At 40.2% G+C, this 25,313-nt stretch overlaps 1 protein-coding gene across 1 annotated transcript in view; it reads left to right on the forward strand.

Moving 5' to 3' along the window:
• The first annotated feature begins 446 nt into the window (after positions 1 to 446).
• The window catches only part of LOC139700938 (uncharacterized), a 179,062-nt gene continuing 154,195 nt past the window's right edge, over positions 447 to 25,313 (forward strand). Inside the window, exon 1 of the mRNA XM_071599433.1 lies at positions 447 to 821. The gene's annotated coding sequence lies outside the window, so the exon portion shown is untranslated. The remainder of the gene's footprint in view (positions 822 to 25,313) is intronic.

The raw sequence follows: 25,313 nt of genomic DNA on the forward strand, positions 1-25,313 counted from the left end.
ATAGTCTATATAGTATATATATATATATATATATAGTATATATAAATATATACTCATATACACACACGCATATATATATATATACCTGTATATTTATTTTTATATATACATACATACACACACTACACTCACATATATACGTATGTGTGTGTGTACTCATACTCTCTCTCCTGCTCCCTCCTCCCACTTCGGGTGTGGTGTTTTGGATGGAGGGGGTGAAGTCTTCCGCGAAGGGGTTGCACTGGGAAGGGGTGAAAACGGGAACGTCGGAATGAGATACTCCTCCATTGGTGAAGAGAGAGAGAGAAGGGATGAGGGGAGAGGTGGAGGAGCGAGTGGGTTGAGGGGTGGGGGGTGGAGGGGCAATGAGAGGGGAAAGTGTGGGAGGAGAGGCGCGTCTGAGGGGTACAGAGGAGGTCCCCTTTGGAAGTCAGTCTCGTCTCGACGCCAGGGAAGAGATTTCAGAGCTTCCTTGCTCTGAAGTGTCCGCCAGTGTATCACGTGCGCCGCCAGGATTATCTCCTGCCCCACATATCTCTCTCCCTTCCATTTTTCAGTGTTGTCCCCTGCCCCCGAGTTTTTTTTATATGAAGCGGAGAGGATTTTTCTCCCGAATGGGAAGTTGCATGAGTGTATATCTCTCCGTCTGATATACACACGCGTGCGCCAACCGCCATCTCTCGACTTTATTGTCCTGCCCTCTCACCTTGAAGAATTCAGAGTCGAGATAGTTTTTCGGCGGGAAGAGTTTCGACCTGTTGTTGTACCTGCAGGATATACCCCTTAGCCTCCAGACTTCTTGCCTTGGGATACCTCGAAAGGTAAACTCACCTCTTGTATAATCCTAACCACGCAACTCTTGCTTGCCGCACGGAGAAATGTTGGGGAATTTAATTCCAAGGTGTTTCAGTCTCTTTACCAATGTTTTTCAAGGTTTCGTCCCATACAGTAGCATTATTATATTTGCACCAGAAGGCTCCTGAGATTGTTAACACTCCGCTATACTGTTCTCTTTGACATGAGATCCTGATCATCTTCGCTGCAACATCGTTAGAGATATACTTGCATCATCCAAGCCGTTCGAAACTAACCCTCGATTAATTTTAGCTGTGACTGACCTTTGGGAAAATCCAGCACACTTCTTTTGGGTTCTTTCCCGTGAATAATCTTCGGCTGTTCTAAAATTAGTGGTCATTTTGTCCTTTAAAAAATATATATATTTGTTAGGAAAAGTTATTATTGACGGTTATAGTTTCCAACAAACCTGTTTCACTGTTCCACATAATCGCCGTTCACTTCGAAGCACTTTTCCATACTTCCTAACCAACTTCTTAGCACCAACTTCTTCAAACCTCTCAGCCTAGAAGTTCCCCGCCTGGGAATTGAACCAGTTGAAAACAGCGGTCATGATTTCCTCGTCGTTTTCAAACCGCTGTCTACGAAGACACTGTTTCAAGAGGAAGAAGAGAAAATAGTCACTAGTTTTAACGTCGGGAGTGTGCGGGGGATGTTCAATAGCGGTCCGCAAATGTCCTCCACTCAGTATTCTTTGCTCTTTGTTTTGGTCGGTAAGTAGTTGCGGTGTACACCTTGCAAACAATTTTTCATATCCGTGCATTTCCGTTACGATCGTGTGAATATTGGTGCGTCTATCAAGATGAAACATTTTCGGCCAGAGCACTGATCGTCGATCAGATCGCAGTTCTTGGTCCACTTGTTGAACGGGACTCCGGTCTCCATCATGCACATTTGTGCGGCAACTTTTGAGGTCTCAACATCATTGTCTAACCTTTCCCTCACTTATTACTGTAGGTTCATAATTCAGGCACAACTCCCGATGAAGTTGGGCTGCTCTTTGCCCTATTGAACACAATGGACTAACTTTGCAAGTGGCGAAAGCAACGATTATCGCGGACATTGTTATCTGCCTCCACTAACAGACAAACGATTACTTAATCAAAACAATAACTTTAGGGGATTCTAAAACCATAAATAGATGGCACAATATTTGTACAGCATTGTTATGACCCACCAATTTTTGAATTTTCAAAAAGCGTCTCTTCCTTCTCGAATATTCCTCGTTTAATAACACTCAATTCTCTCACGTCTACATATGGCTGTGCACCTGTATATCAGGAAGAAGAGACATTCTCATATTCCGTGGGTTTGTCTCATCCCTCCTCCCAATGACGATGGATGCAGGTGATGCAAATTTTGGGTGACGGCGGGACGGACACGCGTTGAAGTGATTTTAATGGCCTGGAATTATTTTTTCTTGCCTTTCAGTGTTTAGCAGTGTAACTCGTGGTGCGGGCGTCCTTCTCTAATGCTACCTGTATTTAGTGCATCTGTGAATCTCGTAACTACCGAATTGCGGGGGTTCAACGCCTTTAATGGCGAGTTGGAAATTACGGGGTGTTTGCAAATCTCTTTTCGTAAACCCCGCCACAGTCCTCTAGAGATTAAAGAAAAGAGAGAGGACAGTGTGACCTCAGGATTGAAGTGTGGCCAAGGAAATAAAATGTTTATTTTTTTTAACCCTTACATGGGGAGCAAAATTTGTTTGAGATGAACCCCCTAATAAGAATTTTGATATGGAATTAATTTGTTTATGGCTCGGAAACCTGGACTCATTAGAGAATAGAGTAAACGTATCTCAGTGGTTTATTTTCGAGACATGATTTTGGAGAAGAATGGGACATTTCTCATTAAAACCAACGAATAAACGGGGATCGAGATGGTGCGGGGGCTAACGTACTGGCTTCCCACCCTGAGGGCGCGGGTTCAAATTCCGGTGGTGTTGAATATTTTTCAGAGGTATCTCGATCCCTATTTGAGGTGCTTTGTGGAGGGCACTTTGAGTAAGTACGCCGTCCGTCGGATGGGACGTTAAACTGCGGACCCCTTGGCGCCTTTCGTAAAGAGTAGGCTAATACCGACGCCGGGTTTCTCTCCACCCTTCATCCTTTCCTGTCCATCCCCTATGGCGCAAATGACCTTAGCTGTCGGTCGCCTCCCCGCAAAACTACTACTACTACGAATAAACACTCGGCGGTGCGGGTCGGAAGTGCTTAGTACTTTGGAAGAAATTCGAAATCAGTAAAAGTGAAATCACGGCACTTTGAGAGGAAATGGAATGTTAAAGATTTTGACTCACCAGAGAGAAATTTGGTTTAGCTAGGGTGAGGGAGAAAAAGATTAGTCAGGCTCGACGGAAGGAGGTATAACATTTGTGAATATCCAAAATGGCATCTTGTAACAAGAAACAAGAGATTTTTGGGGTAATTGGTGTCATGCCAGGTGATACTTGGGAGTTTAGCGGCGCTAAAGAGCAAATCCATGATAAATTAACCTATATGCCATGAAAAATATTCAATTCTTGATCAAGTTAAAAGTGTGTTGAATACTCAACGGCCAAGAGAGAAATAAGTTCCATTGTCGAAATGCGTTGAAAATGATTGTTGTGTCACGCCGAAAATGATTGTGGCCAACATATTACTTGCCGGAGTGCACTACAATTTGTAAAAGGTTTTACAGAATAATTGAGTGTTTCAAAATTGCAGGAATTTAACTATGCGATAAACTGAGTGGTGAATTTAGATTATTAGGGGAATTAAGTCGGGAATCACTCAAAGAGCGAAAATTAAACTACAGATTAGGAGGTCTCTTTAGCAGGTGACGTTGAAAAAAATTCATTATTACCCTAATCTTATTACGGTAGGAGAGGTCATGTCAAAAAAAACATGAACGATGAAAGGATCAGAATAATTGTAAATGGGGAGAAAATTTTTTTTTATTAAAATTATTCATGTATGTTTTCAATTTCTCATCTAGCCTTAGTTTTCGTCCCTCTTGTTACCTTCAACTCCTCTCCTATGCTTAGAGAAATATATCTCACTTAAATACCTCAGTGCATGTACTTGAAGTTATCGAGATCTACATTATTTGAATTATTTTACATGCGTATTTTAATTAAATATGTATGAAGAATTAAATTTTTGACGATGCTTGTCTAGTGTTGAATCACCCCCTGCCACATGCCGTATCGGTGGCTTTCAGGGTACCATGGGGAAGCATATGAATGGAGACGTGTTCACATCAAGGTGATGGGATTGGGATAGGGCCTGACGTCGGGCATGTATTTCGGTCAGACTCATCCCGTGGCCCCGTTTCGCGAAGGGTAGAGGATGAACACACGCATTAATCCGCGTCTTAATCTCCGCGTGATGAATGCCTACCAGAAACCACGAGTGGGTCGCCTGCAGAGTTCGGCGCGGCGATACTTACTTATCCGTTTTAAAGACGGATCTCAGATTTCAAACGTTCGCCAGAGAGAGACCAAAAGTCTTTTTGCAGTCTGCCAAATGGCGCGGAAAACACTCGCCAGCTTTTCCTAGATGTATGTCTGTGTGTGTGTGTTTTCTCATCCTTCTCTCTAGGGATATGCGCAGCAGGTGATGATGCAGTTCCCATCTCTTTATTCCTCTCTCTCTCCCTTTTAGGCGGAATATGACCGAGTTGTGTGACTTCCTTGTTTTCGTTCTTCTAGCCACTGGTAAGGTGCGTGTACCGAGTGATAGCCCACTACCCAGATGAAATCATACACAAAACCAGAAAACCTTTTCAGTAGTTTCGCCAAAATGTAATATTAATTTATTTCACACCATTATCTTCGTATTGGTGATGACGAGAATATCTCATCACATTCATCCATTTTTCGTGAACCAGTTATTGAGAACATTTGCTATCGGCCATCAACGTGACAAAGTACCGTTCAAAGCCGCCAAACAAGTAACGTTAGTGACGTACTACCTTGATCAAAAATTTCCCGGAATTTATTCAGAAAATTAAAAATACAAGTTTATTCATCTAAATCTATATTGTCCCCTTCAAAGTAATCCCCATCGACTGCAACACACTTATGCCAGCGCTTGATCCAATCCTCGAAACATTTTTTATATTCGGTTTTCGGTATGTCCATCAGTGCTTCCTGCGATTTTTCCATTACTTCCTCTCGGCTGCTAAAACGCGTTCCCCGTAATGGTTTTTTAACTCGATTGAACAGAAAGAAGTCACAGGGAGCCAAATCAGGTGAATTCGGTGGCTGTTGGATGGTATTTGTTGCATTTTTCGTCAAAAAATTACGAATAATGGTAGCGACGGTGCGTTATCATGGTGCAAAATCCACGAGTTTTCTGCCCACATTTCTGGTCTCTTTCGGCGAATTGCTTCACGCAAACGTCTCATAACGCCCAAATAATACTCTTTGTTTACTGTCTGGCCTTCTGGCAAAAATTCATGATGCACTACACCGTTGTAATCCATGAAAACCGTCAGCATTGCCTTCTTTTTTGACTGAAAACGACGTGGTTTTTTTGGTCTCGGCTCATTTGGTGAACGCCATTCACTTGCCTGATGTCTGGATTGCGTGTCGTACTCATAAACCCACGTCTCGTCTCCAGTAATGATCCTTTTGATGAATGTGGGATCGGATTCAGCCTCGCAAATCATGTCTTTTGCGACGTCAACACGGTCTCTTTTTTGCATGAAATTGAGGTCTTTTGGCACCAACTTTGCTGCTACACGACGGAAACCCAAATCATTAACCACAATGTCTTGGGCGGATCCATAGGCAATGTTCAAGTCCTCCGCTATTTCTCTGATGGTTAATTTGCGGTTATTGACCAACATTTCTTTTACTTTATCAATTTTGTCACCGACTTTCGATGTCGATGGTCTGCCACTGCGTTCATCATCTTCGATTGACTCACGACCACTTCTGAACCGCTCGTGCCACTGGTAAACGACCGTTTTTTTTAGAGAATCGTTGCCGAAACACTTTTCCAACATTTCCAACGGCCGTGCGCCACTAAATCCGTTTTTTACGCAAAATTTAATACAAGTTCGTTGTTGCAAATTTAAATCCATTTCTGAAATTGTAAAAAATCGCCAACACACACAGAGATAGATGTACTCTTGGCTACGTAGCTTTTGCAAATGTCAAGTTATGACACTAACATTTAAAGGGAATATCAACAACAGATGTAACAATTTAACAAAAAAACAGAACTCAAATCGGAACGATGGGAGCGCCACACGGTGGTTATTCCGGGAACTTTTTGATCAAGGTAGTATTTCAGAAACGAAGACTGATTTATTATTTGAAAAACAATACCTTCTCCATCTAATGCTTGTGGCAACAATTTTAAACGGAAAATGAAGCATAAATTATATGGAATATCGCGGTAGATATGATTTAAATGATCACACGGATAATTATTATCGGTAGTCTATTCACATGATACTTTAAAAAAGTGGGTAGTGATACATTTTTGGAAAAAGAGTAATTCTCTTCCGTATGCCAACTGTATCAGGAACACCAAAAGGTAATTTGTAGTCTCAATTAAATACACAGCCGTTACCCTCAGTCACGATCTATCCTGAATGACATAGGGGGAATATGTGGACAAGCTAACAAAAAAATTGGATGCATTAGAAGAGTACTGGATAAATATGATGAAAAGGTCAAAGAGAAATGTTATCTTTAGTTGGTTAGGCCTCATTTAGAACATGCTGTAAATATATGGGATCCTCACGAAGTTGGATTAATTGCCGAATTGGATCGCTTGCAGTTTAAAGGAGCTAGATTTGTCAAAATGTTGTTATGATAAACTTAGTAGTGTATCAATCACTCACGGAGCGAAAGTTAAATTACAGATTGAAGCAGTTGCATAAATTGGAAGGACGTCTCTTTAGCAGTGATGTTGAGAATGTTTTATTGTCCCATCGCACTACGAATGGAGAGATCATGTTGATAAAATTAGAGAGAGAAAGTGTAGAATAGATAGATTTAAGATTTCATTTTTCCTCGAACAATGAGGGATCAGAATAACATTGTCCGACCTCGGTAGGGTCGTATTCGGGTCAAAATTAGTCTGGTGTGTATTCATCCCCTGCCACACACCTTAGCGGTGATTTTCAGGTTACTGAAATAAATAAACACACCCTAATATCCCACTCTAAGCCTACAACAGGCCCCTCTACTTCCTATAATCGTATGACACAAGCTTTCCCCGCGAGACATTTATATTTAGGAAGGCTTCCGAAACAATTCAAGTGCCTACAGTCAATTAAGTATCGGGTATTGTAAGTGGTAACAAGCATTATTGACAGAGTTGGCTTTATTTGGTAGCATATCTTATTCGTAATGTCATTATATATCCCCAATTATAACCAGCGGAGCTCGTATTGGAAGTGCTTTGAGGTTGCTTTCTTAGGCCATCGCCTTATGGAATTTCATCATGATCATCGTAAGAAAACACGTTCTGACACCCTTCATTGGGTTGTACTGTGCCCATTGAAATTCTAACGTATTACATCCCATTCTCGTCTACGTGAAAGATTCTGTGAGTAAAGTTTCTAAACCTGCACTACTTTGAAAGCTGATTCTGTGTCCTTTCGTTTTTGTCCTTCTGCTTCAGGTTGTGTGTGCCCCTCCTCCTGTTAATACTTCTCCTATCTATTTTCTTCATATCTGCGTGTCTTCCACCTTTGAGATATTCCACTTCCTAGGCCCATCCTCTTTCCCTTCACAGTTCCTTCGTTTACATACCTTAGTAGACAATATCTTTTCAATTATTACCCATACAACTATTTTTCCTTTTATGAAATACTTCTGGCAAACCACCGCACTCTGCAAACTCTCTCCAATACCATTCCTACACTATCCATCCAATCTATGCAAATGATTCTCTTTCAGAAAACACATTTAGATTCTATAAATTCACCTATTCTATCATCGATTTTGTATGTGAGCATACGTGTGTGTTCCACGCACACGCATATATATATATATATATATATATATATATATATATATATATATATATATATATATATATATATATATACATTCAAACACGAAATCCCGCCAAACGGCGAATAAATACTCATATATACAGAAACAGATATAAGGAAAAGGGATAGGTTTCCTTGTGTATTGTCTATTTCTCCTTTGGTGGGTGAAACAGCCCCCTGACGCCATCTCTTGGCTGAAAGAATCGGGGCGCTTGGCGACATATTAGACCCACGGATCTCAGGGTAAATTGACTATCCTCGATAGCTCAAGTGGTTAAGAGCATCCGCCCGGCAAGTGGAAAGATCCGGTGTTCGAGTCCCGGTTGAGGAAATATTTTTACTCTTGTGATCCGTTCGATTCCGCCTTCCCCACCTCTATTGTGTTCGTCCTTTATATGTGTTCCTATCCCTTTTCCTTATATCTGTTTCTGTATATATGAGTATTTATTCGCCGTTTGGCGGGATTTCGTGTTTGAATGTGTATTTGGCCAATGTGGCTCATCTCTTTCTTCTGGCTATGCGTGCCACGAAACGCACTGTTCCTTTCCTGTATGATGTTGTATGAATTCTAACCCACTGTCCTTTCCTTTCCTTGTGTATTGTCTATTTCTCCTTTGGTGGGTGAAACAGCCCCCTGACGCCATCTCTTGGCTGAAAGAATCGGGGCGCTTGGCGACATATTAGACCCACGGATCTCAGGGTAAATTGACTATCCTCGATAGCTCAAGTGGTTAAGAGCATCCGCCCGGCAAGTGGAAAGATCCGGTGTTCGAGTCCCGGTTGAGGAAATATTTTTACTCTTGTGATCCGTTCGATTCCGCCTTCCCCACCTCTATTGTGTTCGTCCTTTATATGTGTTCCTATCCCTTTTCCTTATATCTGTTTCTGTATATATGAGTATTTATTCGCCGTTTGGCGGGATTTCGTGTTTGAATGTGTATTTGGCCAATGTGGCTCATCTCTTTCTTCTGGCTATGCGTGCCACGAAACGCACTGTTCCTTTCCTGTATGATGTTGTATGAATTCTAACCCACTGTCCTTTCCTTTCCTTGTGTATTGTCTATTTCTCCTTTGGTGGGTGAAACAGCCCCCTGACGCCATCTCTTGGCTGAAAGAATCGGGGCGCTTGGCGACATATTAGACCCACGGATCTCAGGGTAAATTGACTATCCTCGATAGCTCAAGTGGTTAAGAGCATCCGCCCGGCAAGTGGAAAGATCCGGTGTTCGAGTCCCGGTTGAGGAAATATTTTTACTCTTGTGATCCGTTCGATTCCGCCTTCCCCACCTCTATTGTGTTCGTCCTTTATATGTGTTCCTATCCCTTTTCCTTATATCTGTTTCTGTATATATGAGTATTTATTCGCCGTTTGGCGGGATTTCGTGTTTGAATGTGTATTTGGCCAATGTGGCTCATCTCTTTCTTCTGGCTATGCGTGCCACGAAACGCACTGTTCCTTTCCTGTATGATGTTGTATGAATTCTAACCCACTGTCCTTTCCTTTCCTTGTGTATTGTCTATTTCTCCTTTGGTGGGTGAAACAGCCCCCTGACGCCATCTCTTGGCTGAAAGAATCGGGGCGCTTGGCGACATATTAGACCCACGGATCTCAGGGTAAATTGACTATCCTCGATAGCTCAAGTGGTTAAGAGCATCCGCCCGGCAAGTGGAAAGATCCGGTGTTCGAGTCCCGGTTGAGGAAATATTTTTACTCTTGTGATCCGTTCGATTCCGCCTTCCCCACCTCTATTGTGTTCGTCCTTTATATGTGTTCCTATCCCTTTTCCTTATATCTGTTTCTGTATATATGAGTATATATATATATATATATATATATATATATATATATATATATATATATATATATATATACATACATATATATCTGTGTGTGTATACTGTATGTATATTGTATATATATACTGTATATATAAATATATATTTATTTATTTATATATTAAGAGAGTTGTACAATTATATACAGCAGCGGGGACAAGAGCTTACGAGGGGTAGCCATAATATTAAAGAAAGAGGTAGGAAGAAGCGTAGTCAATATAGAACAAGCAACGGATAGAATATTACTAGTGGAAATCAAAAGCAGAACCGACAAACTAGGTTATTTTTCAGGTACACGTGCCACCGAACAGCCATACGGAGGAAGAGGTCGATAGGATATACGATCAGTTAGAGGACATGATCGCGTGTGTTCCTGCAGGGAAACATTTGATAGTGATGGGGGATTGGAATGCGACGGTAGGCGACGGAAGAGATGGTGATGAGGTGGGGGACTACGGTTTAGGCACGAGGAATGACCGCGGGGAGAAAGCAGTTGAGTTCTGCAGGAGACAGGGCTTAGTCATCACCAACACCTCATTTAGACACCAAAAAAGACGCAGGTATACATGGAAAATGCCAGGTGACTCAGGAAGATATCAGCTAGATTATATCCTGGTTAGACACAAGTTTAGGAACAGTGATTCGTACAGCTTCCCGGGAGCGGATGCGGACTCAGACCACAATTTAGTTGTTATGAAATGTAGCGTCCTCTTCAAAAAGATAAGGCCGGGGCGGCGAGTTAGAAAATGGAATGTAGAAGCGTTAAATGGTTTTAAAAGTAAGGAATGCAAACAGCCGTTAGAGAAAATCATGGAGGATGGTAAAGAGCTAAGTACTATCGAAGAAAAATGGGAAAGTATCAAGAAAGGGTTGTCTAAAGCCGCAAAAGACACTATTGGAACCGTTACCGTTAAAAGGATTAGGAAACCATGGATCACGGATGACATGATTACGAAGATGGATGAGAGAAGAATATAGAAGAATGTAAACTCAGAGTTAGGTCAAAGGAAATTCAAATAGTAAAATAATAAATTGAGGTGGGCAACAAGTAAAGCAAAAGAACCATAGTGGGAAACGCAGTGCGAGGATATGGAAAGTTTGCAGAGGAAGGGTGAAATTGGTGCGCTGTACAGTAAAGTTAAATCTTTATCGAGAAGTAAGAAAGAACTATGCTAGCAGTTAGAGATAAGGAGGATAAGATAATAGTTGACTAAGAAAAGATCCAAGAGAGATGGAAGGAATATATAGAAGACTGTATGGTAAAGAGCGTAGGCCAACAAGGTTAGACATAGAAAAGGAGCATGACGTAGAGGAATACAGCTTAGGTCCAGGCATACTAGACAATGAGATAGAAAGGGCATTAAGGGAGATGAAACTAAATAAGGTCGTGGGGGTGGATAACATTCCCGTGGAACTTTTAAAATGCTTTGGAAAAGGTGGGAGGAAGAGGCTATATGGGCTGATCCGTAGTATTTATGAGGAGGGAATCTGGCCGGAAGACTTTCTCAGATCAGTTTTAGTTCCTATTCCGAAAAAGGTAAAGGCCACGTCACGTGAGGACTATAGGACAATTAGTTTGATATCCCACGCAGCTAAAGTTGTTCTCAGGATCATAAACAAAAGGATAGAGAGTAGGGCAAATGATTACTTAGGGGATGATCAGTTTGGGTTCAGGAAGGGGAGAGGTACGCGTGATGCCATTGCAGTAATGAGATTATTAATCGAGAGGAATATAGAACACAACCAGGAGGTATTTGCCTGTTTCGTAGATTTCGAAAAAGCGTTTGAAAGAGTGAATTGGGAAAAACTTATGAGTATTCTGCAGAAAATAGGAATAGATTGGAGGGAAAGGAGGCTAATCCGCAACCTGTACATGTCTCAGACTGCTCGGGTGCGAGAGGGAAACGGCGAGTCCGGTTGGCAAATGCTCGGAAGAGGTGTAAGGCAGGGTTGCCCATTATCGCCGTTGCTGTTCAACCTATGTGTGGAGGAAATAATTAAATTGGCATAAGCTATGCTTTAGGCCAAGACCAAGCTTTAGTTTGTTAGTCAGCCAAGGGGTCACTAGCATTACTGAGTGAATTGGAAATTCAGTGCCCTAATTCAGTTCCCTAATATATAATATTCTTTTTTATTTGTGTTATATTGTGTCAGCCCATTATTGTGCCGCTCGTGTGAGTTTTTCATTACAATCGTTATATATATATATATATATATATATATATATATATATATATATATATATATATATATATATATAGCTCGTTACACTACTATGTTCTTACAAATCACTCCTAATTACAAACGACTTGAGAATGTAGAAATGGCATTCGGCTTTTCCCTGTCGTATTTCATATTCCTATCGTAGCCCGTCAAAAAGCATGTCTATTAATGGACTGTTTCCGATCGCTTATAACTGGGGTCTCTTGGAGTTCGTTTCTTTGACTGTGAGATCTCCCTTTCCCAAAAATATCACGCCGTCCCTCCCTCAATGGTTCCTGGTCCCATCGGCTTGTGAAGCCTATTAATGTATCTGAAGCTCGAAATATGTTATTTTTATACGCCCTCCTATATTCACTTATAGCCCCGCCGGCCAGCCGCTTTCGATAAAAGTCGGTCGTTCGACGCGATAACGTGGCCAATATGGGTTCGAAACCCGACAATGATCTCCACGGTGACGGGTCGTGTTTACTGACGTCATGCTTACATAGATGCGAGAAACACTCTTCAATATGTATGTCTCGAGTTAGAATTGTTGGATGCCATATGGATTCTGTCAGCATTTTCTCTGATGAAGGTTATAAGTAATTATGTATGTTTAGGAAGCTGAAACATGGCCAGTATGACCTAACCGATGCTAGCTCATTCTTGGAATTACAGCAAGTGTACAGGTTCAGTGGATTGTTAATCAAAGCATATAGTTTCAGACAATTTGGATGGATGCAGATTAATTTATTTATTCATTTATAAGCCTCAAGGAATGCACACTCACACACTGAATATGTTATAAGTGGACCTAATTTAAATTTATAAAGGAAATCATGGAAAATGTTTTAATGGCATGTATAACTTTGTTCCAAAGAAACTGCGGGAGATGCCGCAACAGTAACTTTTAACGGAGTCATCCGCTAATATGCATTTCAATGCAACAATTTCAGAGTGTGCCTCGGTAGCTTAAGTGGCTAAAGCAGTCGACCGGATATTTAGGGATCTGGGTTCGAATCTCAGTCAAGGCGAATGATTTTTACACTCTGAAATTGTTGCATTATATCTTCGTTGTTCATAAACTAGTGGTGTGTGCAAGAGGATGGACGTGTAAATAAAATACATCTCTGATAAGTGGGTTTGGATTAAAATGTTAAAAATCATAAAATTAACGGAAACGGAAAGTGCCCAAAAAGTCGTACGTTCGATGGGGAAATTGAGGCGAAGGCCGTATAGGAGAAAGGCAGGCAGCGTATGAAGGCAACATAAATTGGTGCAGGTGACACTAAGAATCCATTAGCAATATGCTCAAAATTGCCTCATAAATTAGATTAATATGCTAAATGCTGTGATATAGAGGCAAAAATTTAGATAGAGCGGAGTAGGGGAGGAAAAGATAAGGCATGTTAGACGAGATAAAGGGAGGAAGTATGAGGAATTGAAGAATGGTTTAATATGGGTGGTTAGTGTCTTCTCAGACATGAAACAGGCCTGAAAGATCACGATGATAGACATGAGGCCGCTTTTTGAAGATTTAAGACATGTTATTGAACGTGGACTTAACTTCTTATTCCTCCGGTGTGCTAATTATGGAACTTGTTGAGATATTTGGCAGGCGGCGTCCGACTTAATGGGACATTAGCCAAGTACTTCTACGAACTATTTTACACAGCTTAAAGTCGACGATTTACACCGGTTCGACTATGTTTACTATCCTGAAATCATTCACGGAAGCCAAAAAGCGTCATTTTGAATTATCAGGTTGTCGAAATTATGTAAGTATAACCTTGCTCCGTGGTGACGAAATGTTCCAGATCGGTGGTACGAAAGTGACTTATTGTTGCGTACCCTTCTTAATAGTCTGTAAGTTTAACGGAGCTGTCCTGATTAAAATCACATTATGAGCTTGGTAGGGTATAATATGATAAACTTAGTACCGTATCCAAAATATTAGAGGAGCTTGGCTGGGAATCACTCACGGAGCGAAAGTTAAATTACAGATTAAATCTCTTGAAAAAATTGGAAGGATGTCTCTTTTGTAGTGATGTATAAAATGTATTTTTACCACAATCGTACTAAGGTAGCAGAGATAATGTCATTAAAATTAGAGAGATGAAGTATATCAGAGTTATATATAAGATGTCATTCTTTCCATGAACGATAAGGGGCCAGAATAACATTTTCCGACTGCGGTAGGGTCATATTCGGGTCAAAATTAGTCCGTTTTGATTTCACCCCCTGCCACACAACCTAGCAATGGCTTGCACGGTACTAAAATATCTTTTAAAAAACTCCTATTTAATACGACGTTACCAAAATGTTTGATATGGTTCAGGTACACTCTAGTTGTTAATGTATTATCCGTTCCTAGATGGCAGGTTGTATTCTTTTAAGTCGTGTGATTTGTCATTGCTTTCAGGCAGAATTTGTTATCGGATAGTTTAGACTACTTCATTCCAGTTTGTTGAACGATATCAATGATTTCACCTCCATTAATTTTACATGAGATTTATGCGCGATGGATTCACCTTGAAAAAAACATCATTCAACAGAAATCCCTGTCGTTTATAGTAAAACAATTTATAAATAACGAAAACTGTCCACCTCCCTCCCTCCCCTCCCTGAAGAGGCTTGTTGCCTAAAACAGGGCTTCCTAAAAAAAATGGAAAATTTTAAGGTTTATCAGAAGGAACGATAAAGACAATACATATCATAGACATAATATAGACAGATAAATATTAAATCTAAAAAAGTAGCGAGCATATACTACGAGTAGAACAAGTGGAACAATTTACATATCCTGGAATTTATTTCATTAAGGCGAGTTAAGTACTAGGGGCATAAGAAGAAGAATTGAGTTAGACCAAGGTATCTTCAAAAGGAGGTGGGAATTAGCGAAAGAAACTTTTGATATGTAGTGTGTTTTTTTATGGCGTGGAAAATTAGTCGTGTAAACATAATGATAGGAGAGTATAGGCACTAGAGTAGAGTATACGCACTGGAGGCATTTAAGATATCGGTGTGGAGAAGGATGTAGATAAGGGAAATGGCCGGAAAGATGAGGATAAGAACAGTCATGCTGGACGAAATGAATGAGATAGAAAATACGAGGGCTGCCCAGAAAGTAACCTTTGGTATGCTATAAACATACACGAGAATAGATGCAGAAAATTTATTATTTTCATCTCAAAATTACCTATCCCTAATACTTTATACATATTCGCCAAATGGAATTAAATATTTTTCACATCTCTAAACTGGTTTTCAAATTCCTTCGGCAAAAAGTTCTGCCGCCTGAGATTGCAGCCAACCGATGACGGCAACTTGAAGTTCCTCGTCGAGACAAGCACAAAACATGTGGTAGCCTTACTTTTCAGTCAATAAATTTCGCTCTTGTCATCTGCTTAATGCCGCCTTCCCCACCTCTACTGTGTTCGCCCTTAATATGTGTTCCTATCCCTTTTTCCTTATATCTATTTCCATGTGAATGAGTATTTGTTCGCCGTTTGGCGGGATTTCGTGTTGAATATGTGTGTATATATATATATATATATATATATATATATATATATATATATATATATAGTGTTCTTCCTTTTTTTGTGTTTTTATATTGTGTGTTACTGTGTATTGTACTATTCGGCACTTCCGTGTTACGTCTACGAAAGCACACACATATATATATATATATATATATATATATATATATATATATATATATATATATATAATATATATATATGAATATACATATCTTATGGACTACTTTTGTTTATCAGGAGGAAAACCACCCCGGAAATTTTAGAAATCTTGGTGGTACATCATCTTCGCTACGCCGTTGAACCAGTTTCTTGATGGATAGCGACCTATTTCTTGCCCCAACCAGGCAAACCTATTTCTCGGATATGGGTTGATGTATACGGCATTAGCACGCCTTCCTCAGTTCTTCTTTTTTCCGTGTGAGGAAGAGGGCGCGAAATTGATAGCCTCCTGTCCGATCAGTGGAACGATCGGAAGGGAGTTTGAGCGGTGGGAGGAGAGAAGTAGGGGGAGGGGTTTTCGTTTTTCGCTAACGAGATCCCGGCCGCTTCCAGCCCTCCATGTTCCAGCCACCCACAAGACTCCAGCCAAGTCGCCTTGGGAGACCCCCAACGATTGGGGTTTAATTTTTCTATTTTTAAGGGTCGCCCACGTGCTACCGTACATTATTTATTCGGCTTCCTTTTGGTTGCAATTTCACCCGTGGGGGGGAATACTTCTTTTATTTTCTTCCTTGCAGCCCCTACGGAGAAATTTTTTCAAGCGAACGGTCGCTCTTTCGAATCTATACGTTAAAAGAAAGAACGTCGAATTTCCCCATGAACGAAAAAATCAATTAACTCACGCTTCATTTGTTTACACTGGAGTAAGGCACTGACCTTGGAATAGTTTTCTCAAAATATTTTCGGGAAAAATTATTTTTAATTGGTATAAACGCGTTCGTAGCAAGAAAGAACAATATTCAATTTTGGTCGAAGCTACCTATCTCTCTCTCCAAGGGAGCATTTTAATTGTTCGTCTAGTAAAGGCTCGTGAAAACTTTGATACGGATCGTGGTATTGTTTGGCGTGGAAACGTGGTCGTTGAAGCAGAACGATATTAATAGATTGGAGGCTTTTTAAATGTGGGCGTGGAGAAGGATGGAGAAGGTGAAGTGAACTGAAAGGAAAAAAAACGAGGAAATGCTGGGTATGGTGAAAGGGAAGGAGAGAGAGGATTGTTGGGTGGAATAAAAAAGAGGCTGGAAAGATGGATGTTTGGCATTTTCATAGGCAATGCGACGTTGAAGACTGTGGTAGATGGGAGATCTATACAAACGAGGAAGGGGCAGGAGTAGAATAGACATGTTAGATGGAAAGAAGAGATGATAGAAGTCTGCGGAATTGAAGAAAGGTTTATTTGTAATTTCGGATGTCAAGTTGTGTTTTGTTGGGAGGAGTAAGGAAGTATCGTCCTACTCTCCATATGAAACCTGTATGTACATTAACCGGTAGGAAACCAATGAAACCAAGATATTTGTGATTTTTTCCGATGGTGAATATGTTTTTTATGCACATCGACACTATATTTTTTAAGAATTCAATTTTTCTTGCATTCTTGTGTGAATTTTAGAATTCCTCTAAATAGGTAATAGGTTTTTAATTTAATGCGGCTTTATCGATACCACCCTTGCCATCATTATCTTTTGATTTAAGGGTGGAGCTTTTTGCCGATACATTATATTTTTTCTGAATATTGGCATCGTTTCCGGGAAAAGAACATTTTACTCTAAGCGAGGATAGACTATCATTTAATTGCTATAACCAGAGAATATTTTATCAAGATGGTTTCCTTCATCGTTATTTTTTTACGTGTAAATCTACCGCAGGATATTATTTCAAAAAGGCGATGTACCAACCATCCCTTGTCGTTTCCGGAAATATGAATAAAAAATTATCTTTAAATAACCAATCATGTGGTTGTTGTAATAGTTAACGAGATACGACCGGCAAATAAGGTCATTTATACCTTTATGGTGGGTCGCGGTAGTCCAGGGTTAGAGTGTTAGAGTGCTGACCCGAGGGGCCCGACCGGCTTCGATTCCCGGGCAAGGCACTCTGGGCACCTGCAGCTCCACCCAAGCTATGTGATTTTTCGGAATACCAGATCTTCCTGGGAAACCATAACCGGCACAGGGAAAGGAACTGGCCCCCCTACCCTGATGTGTGAATTTCACACGCCGTCGGGCTTAGTACTGGGTGAACTCTACCATCGCCTACTAAACCAACCTTCGGGTTGATTACTGTGTTTATGGTTTCTCTATACCATTAGGGTTTCTTTATAACTTTATACCATTCGATAATTCGTTAGGGGTAGGATAGTCAGGAAAATGGTGAAAACGGGTGGAGAGAAATCTGACGTCGAAGCAAGCAAAAAAATGGTAAACAATTAAAGAAACCATAGCATATAACGCCCCAGCCGACGTCTTATCACACTCGAGATGCTCTCTCCACGTATATCCGAGCGAGTAGAGATCGGGATATGCCTGAAAAATCACGCCTCCTCCCCGTTACGAACCCGGGCCATGGGGGGATGGTAAGCCACTATGCGTATTGGCCTCTGCACCCTTCCGATTCCCAACCCGAATGCGTTTAGGCCTTGAAACCTCGTCTTTACTTGATATTTGAGCAGCGGATTTTGTAATAGATAAAATGTGTCATAATAAAATAATGTTTACACTTGCTTTATTGAGAGGGAATGGAGACCTTTACAATCCAGTCTAATATTATATTTTAATCTCATGATAATTTTTTATGTTTTTGATTGTGCATATACGTACTAAAATGTTTATTTCCTGGGACGATTTGCATCGACAATCATCCCAAGTACTGGATTTAGAGCGAAAAGGAAACCTTGGATTGCTTCCTTACTTTTAATGACGGCTTTAATATGTGTTTTCGAATTAGCAAGAGCGCCTGAATGCAATTATTTCTGAGAATTGTTTGAGTAATTTATAAAGGTAGTGGGGTAAATCATTCGCTCGAAAATGTATCGCAAATTATCTCCAGTTCGCCCCTTTTCAATTACATTGAGGCTGATGAGTTGTTATCCGTTTGAAATCGTCTCACTAGGTTGAGCGTTCGCTTGGCTTAGCATTCGGCAAACTGCCCTAAGAGCCAGCCTATTTTCCGAGCTTGGAACTATTACAAAATTTCCGAGAGATCCCCAGCTAAGGTTGTTGTCTCTCCGGTCATATCTTTCCCGAAGGAGCGAGCACGTGTTAACGTCATGCATTTTCTTCCTCGTGAGCAGTCCACCCCATCCATCAACGTGATCCGTTGATTTCTACTCCCAGTGCGCATTGTTTGATCTAAGAAAATGTGGTTTTCTGATCAATTTAAACTGACTACCATCACGGGATGTTTTATAGTGTTTTTTTGCAGCTTTTGGACAGTTTTGTGCCTCGACGTTTCGTCCGTTTTTCAGACAGTAACATTAGGAACGACCTAATTGTTGTTTTGGGCCGGTGTTGGTCTGACAGCTTTCATTTTTATTGTTAGCCTCATGGCATGGTTTTTGAGTACGCATCTTGTCCATGACATATTTCTGCGCATTATCCGGAACTGGATTTTAATAGGCCTATGGATTAACTAAGTTCTGTTGCGCTTCTAAGCCCCATTTAACACTGTACTGAATATTCGAATATCAAGCATTTGCTTTAAACCATTCTTCAATTCCTTGTTCTTTCTGCATGCCGTGAATCCGTCGAACGAATCTTATCATTTATTCCCCCTACCTTCCTTAACCAGCTTTCACCTTTTTTTATCAAATTCTTTTAACGTTTCAGTTTCACTCCACATATCCTTCTTGCAGTTTTCCCACCTTTTTTTCGTTCAAATGACGCTTTGCATGAACTGCAGCAGTCTTCAATAATTCACGGGAAATTTCTTTTCCTCTACGCCGCAATGAACCTCACTCAAGGCCTCAAACACTTGAGGTGAAGGAGCAGGAATATTCGCTGTAGACGAATCACTCTTGCAAGTCTTATTTGTGTGTGTATGCAAATTTCACCGCAGTAAACCCATCCTTTTGCTTAATCTTCGGGGGAGGTGGGGGATGGGGCGAATGGAAAGAGAATCGATCCCGGTTTAACCTTTTTCTGTAACCCACCGTCTCGCTTTTGCCGCTCTTATCCCAAGCAAACATGGCCGCCCTGCGCGCCAAAATTTTTCGTTGCCAGGGAAATGATAGTTATCGCTTTCCATAGCGTCACAAATACGTCGCGGTACGGATATCGCTCGTCTTTTGTTAGTAACTGTTGCGGAAAGATTTCAATCTTTCTGGTGCGGGGCGGATTTGGAGATGGAGGAGTTTGGCACCCTTCCCCTTCTCCCCCTCCTCCCCACTCTCTCTCCCGTCGGTCTAAGATTCCGGTCTCATCAATATTCGGCGAAGGATTACCACGCCAGGAGATTAAGACCAGAGCGCTTCCTTGTAGGCTAAAAGTTCAGCTAACTTTTTGAATTCCAAATCTCTTTCTCACCTGGCACAAAACCACTAGTTTACCACAGTGTCTTGATTTCATTAAATGAAGGAGATAAGAAAATGCCGTTAGAGATTTATTAGTGTGCTTTGAAGACAATTATTCCATCACGTCAACCTATTGTTGAATGCCGATACCTTGAATAGCAATCACAGTAAGCAATCAATTTATTATTATTTCAAAGACCTGCGGGAGATGCCGCGACAGTAACTTTTAATTGATTCATCCGCTAATATGCATTAAAATTCAGGAAATTACAGTGTGAAAATCATTCGCCTTGATCGTTATTAGAACCCGTATCCCTCAATGTTCGGCAGAGTGCTTTAGCCGGTTAAGCTCCCGAGGCGTCCTCTTACACTCCGAAATTTTGGAGATTCTTGAAGGAACACGATGCTGTGACAAAATACCGTGCATGCAATGTCAAATTTATCACGCATCTTCCGCAGTTCTTTGAACATCTAACAAATTTTCTGCAAATCAATTATTCCTTGTTCGTCATGATTAGTTACCTGTACTGTTGGTTCGCTGGGTAATTTTTGGTCGGCAACTCAGAAATAATACAGGTAAAAAAGTCATTCTTCTTAAAGTAATCAGTTCTTCGAAACTTAATCATGGATCATTACACCCTGCGGATCAGAAACATGGAATGTTGGAAAAATAAACAAACGAAGAATAGAAGATACCTTTGAATCATACTGCTGAATAGGAGTATGCTGAAGATTAAGTCGACAGACGAAGTGTGAAACGAGGAAGTACGTATAATAGCGGAAGAGCCAAAAAGGCACCTATGAAGAGAACTCTACGGCAAAGAAGAGGTAGAAGTAGATTGGACACACTGAGGCACGATTGAGTAGTTAGAAACATTATAAAAGGGAAAGTTGAAGAAAGACCAGGAGACAAGTACACAGGACAAATTAAGAAGGATGTAAAACACAGAAGCTATGAGAGGATTGGAGGAAAATAACTCTCAATAGAGAAGAATGGAGGGCCACAGTAAACAAACCTTATGATTGAAATACTGAAAATGGTGTCCTCAACAATGACAGACGATTATGGCTTATTGTCTAGGGAAAACGCAAACGATTGTTAATTAATGTAATTGTCGGCATTCACATGCCGATTGTCGTCGGTAAAAGCTAGCCATATGTGTGATATCCTGTGCTTTGTTGAGATATTATGACGTGCTTTTGAAATACCGTTTTGTATACATACGTATGCACAATTTTTCCCACATGTGCACCTGCTCTTTGACTCTGCAGATTAAATCCCTAGTATAAATTGGAAGCAGGTCTTTGCTACGGTAGTAGAGATTCTCGTAATACAATTAGAGAGAGTTCTAGTGTTGAACCGACAGATTTGAGATTTCAATTTTACCGCTAACGATAATGGATCAGAATAACCTTTAACGACTGTGCGATGGGAACTAAAAGTCTTTTTCTTTTTTTTTTCATTCTAAGTAGCCTAGAATTTTGTCACTGTCTCATCTAACGTTATACGGTTAACATAAAAACCACAATTCCACAAATAACTGTGGAATTAATTAATTTTGGAATTTATTTGTTCCTGCTATCCGTACAATCGATAAATGTCAATGAGTAACGGTGAAAACAGTCTCACCTAACCTAAGTTTATTGACCTTCTAATTACTAAACAGCTCGTCTCTTATGCGTCTTGAATTATTTCACAGTAAGATGTCGTAATGTACGTCCATATAGTAGCTACCAGTATCTCCCTTAATTGAATTATTTTACAGTTTTGTTTCAACTGACAATTAAGAAAATTTTATTTTTTAAGGGTGCAGTCCTGGCGTTGGATCGCTTCCTTCTGCACACCTCATAGGCGGCATGCAGGGTACCATGTAGATATTTGTAGATGTAGACCTTTCATTTATACTACTCTTTTTTGTATTGATTCCTTTTTGTATTCCTGAATTGTTTTTACTCTTGCATAGTTAATTCATCTGTGCAGCGTCATTAACAAGCAGAAAAAAATATATTCTTCGACAGAACGTCCTTTTTAAAATCAGAATATTTACTACCCCGCCGCTACTGAGACTGCTTTTTCGGTGCTGAAAGAAAACAGTGTTATGATCTAATCTCCATCTTAATGACTGCGTTAAGGGACGGACCACTTTAAAATCTTTTTGGATGAGTGGAATTCAAAATGGCGGTGTGACTCATGCAAAGGTATTCAAAATAAAATAAAAGTTTTTTTGCGAATTTATTCAACGGTAGTTTTCACGGTTGGTAGAATCAGTTTAAAAGATCCCTTTCGTTAAAGGGTTTAGGTGTTTGAAATAATGGTACTTACGCATATTTTTTGCCACAAAATAATGCTGAGATCATTTTTATTGGAGTCGAATGTCGTTTCCATTTCCAAATATCCTCTTCGCGCGTCGTCGTTCGACTGTTTTCTTCGCAGCTGAAATCTCCCATCTCTGCTCAGTGATTAATGCGTCTGCTGGCGTAATCATTCTCTGCTCCCGTTCTCCGTTCGGGTCGACCTTCTAAACCTGATCCACTAGCTTGAATTTCATTTTCGTCGAGGTAACAATGAGATAAACAAATTAATAACGGCGAAATAATCAAATTTTCCCGTTGCTGGTTATTCACTTAACGACGGACTCGAGCCATACGGAAGAGTAGTCTTGCGCGCGTTGGTATGAAATAACAAAATGTGAAAGTAGAAGGAGGGGGGTAAAAAAAAGAATACAATTTCCTTCCCACTCGTCACCCTAAGAATAATGAAACACGGAAAATCTTTTTCCCTTTCCGCGGACGGAGATAATTCAGTTGTTTTGAGGTTTAGTAAGCCGGAAACTGGTGAAGATCCCCATTTCCTCCCCACCGTTCGTCGTCTGACTATGAAATGCTCCAGGAGCACACCCTCTCTCTCTATCTCTCTCCTCTCTCCCGCTGGCGACATTAATGTAATTTCGGCAAACAAATGCTCCCCATCTTGCGGCGATGTTATCAAGAACTCAAAAGGGGATGGTTGTTGACGAGATTCCTCTAAATAAGAGGGCTTCATCCTCAATCTCAGTCTCGCCATCTTTCTCCGGATTGAGCGAAGTCGTGTTTTCCTTTTGCCAAGAGGAGTAATCCTCTTAATGCTATACGAAACGTTCTCACTTTAAAACATCCTGGTAGGTTATTTTTTTACGAGGCTCAGTTAGTTCATCAAAATTTAGAAGAACAAGTTGTAATCTTAATTTTTTTTTGGGTAAACCGTATTTGAAAATGTGAGTGGATGAAAATTATATGTTTAAAAAACTTGGAAAATTATGGGTTTTTTTCTCTTTTTTGGTGCAAACGCCCGTGTTCATTGCTGGAAAAAATACGTATAAAGGTTAATTTTTAATGTTTCTGCTTTCGGTTAATCTCGGTTAACCTTAAAATCAAACCCAATAAAACTCAAAAGAGAGTTTTATTGGTAAAATGTTGTAATTATATCGCTTTCGTATCCACATTTTCCTTGATTCATCCAAGAAAACAATACTTTAAGCATCACTGGTTATCACGGGAGAAGATGATGCCTTATGGAAAATAACATTAAAAAATGAATGAAAAACTTCATTTGAGTTAATATTTGAACTTTTATAACAGTCGTTCGTATGCGATATATTATACATTCCCCTGGACTACCCCATAGTATATTTTTTTCTTTTTAAATTTAATTGTAAATTTATTTTAGAAAAATGGTATTTATTCAGCGTTTTAAAAAATTCTCTCATCCCCTACCTTGCCTAGAATGTCATCTTTTTGTTTTCCTTTCGGCCAGTTTTATTCCATCAATCATTCTCCACACCGACACTTCAATTAAGCATTCAATCCAAGCTTATCCTCCTGCCTCCACGAACAAGTTTCCGAACCAACTCTAACCTATGTAATGCAAGTAATTATGCACATATAAGTAGTGAGTGTGTTTCTGATTGTTCCAGTATATTTTTTTAACCATACAGTAAACATATCAGGGATAAATTATGGAGAAAAATCAGGACAAATCCAGCGAATGTAAATTTAGAAATCGGTATGCAGATTTTACTTCACATATAATTAGAGCATGAACTTCATTTATTTATCAACATTTGCTATTTTTTGTTCCTTACCGTACGTTTAGACATCCATTTCGGCCGATGGAAATAATTATTGTCTAAAAAAAGTATATCTTGATATAAAAAATATATCTTCTGCATGATCATTACTGATCATATATAACGGTAATTATGCCTCCAACATTATTCGCTGCTCTTTAATATGGTTTACTGATTTGTGAATTACATCTACATCTACTCAATACCCCGCAAGCCGTCGCAAGGGCGTGTGGCGGGGGGTGTTAGGACACCACCCGTAATTTAGAAGAGAAAAAAAACCGCATGCAAAAGCCATAAATTTATACCATCCACAAACAATACATGGCATACATTCATGCAAGAACGCTTACACACCCCACACACATGCAAACACTCAAACTACCAACTAACATACACATGCACCTGAAAGTATACCTTATTACCTTATATGTATGTGCGCCAAACGTTGGAGGTTTGCTGAATCGATAGGTATATGAAATTTTTCTTTCTCAGGCATCATGGTGATTTACCTCTATAGAAAATACTAGATTAGAATTTGTATGTATTTTTTTTAAAAACAATTAACAATGGAAAAATATTAGAATTTTTTTCTGTTTGTTTGAGCTCCACTTCGTCCCGTCTTAAAACACACAAATAAGTAAGTAGTATAGTTATAATCACGACCATGCTTGACTTTTCAGTGGCCAAATTTAGTATCTACTGGCTAACGTGGTAACAAGATTATAATTGTATCATTTCAATTTTCTTGATCTTGTTGTCACGGCTGGAAAATAAGTTGTGCCCCTCCCTCCCCTATGGCACGAAATGAGGGGTTCTGCATAAATAGATCCTTACACCTTCACTCCAACCGGATGGGTGGCGTTGCAGCTGAAATGATTTTCTTGGAACTCAGGGACAGTCACTGGCCTAAGCTGTGGCAAGATGCCCCCTCACCGCGCATTCGGAGAAACATCTCCACCCACAAACCCCCAAGGGAAAATCCCCATGCTCTATACTTACTACTTCCGACAAAGAATATTTCCGCATACAACTGAGCCAAGAAGGTGATACATGGTTAAGACCCACCAAGAGAGAGATGGTAGGTATTACCGATTACCCAGAAGTGAAATCGGTGGCAAAAGAGCAGTGGTACCGCAACCAGGTGTAGGTAGGTATACGTGCGGCAACAATGGTACCCATGGCAAAGCCCGATTCTGAAACGAAAGACGCGAATTGTGACGTGTCTCAACAATGACTATGTTGTGTCGTCACAACAACCGT

Source organism: Hetaerina americana, unplaced genomic scaffold (assembly GCF_022747635.1).
Source record: "Hetaerina americana unplaced genomic scaffold, ioHetAmer1.1.p SCAF_11, whole genome shotgun sequence".
NCBI lineage: Eukaryota > Metazoa > Arthropoda > Insecta > Odonata > Calopterygidae > Hetaerina > Hetaerina americana.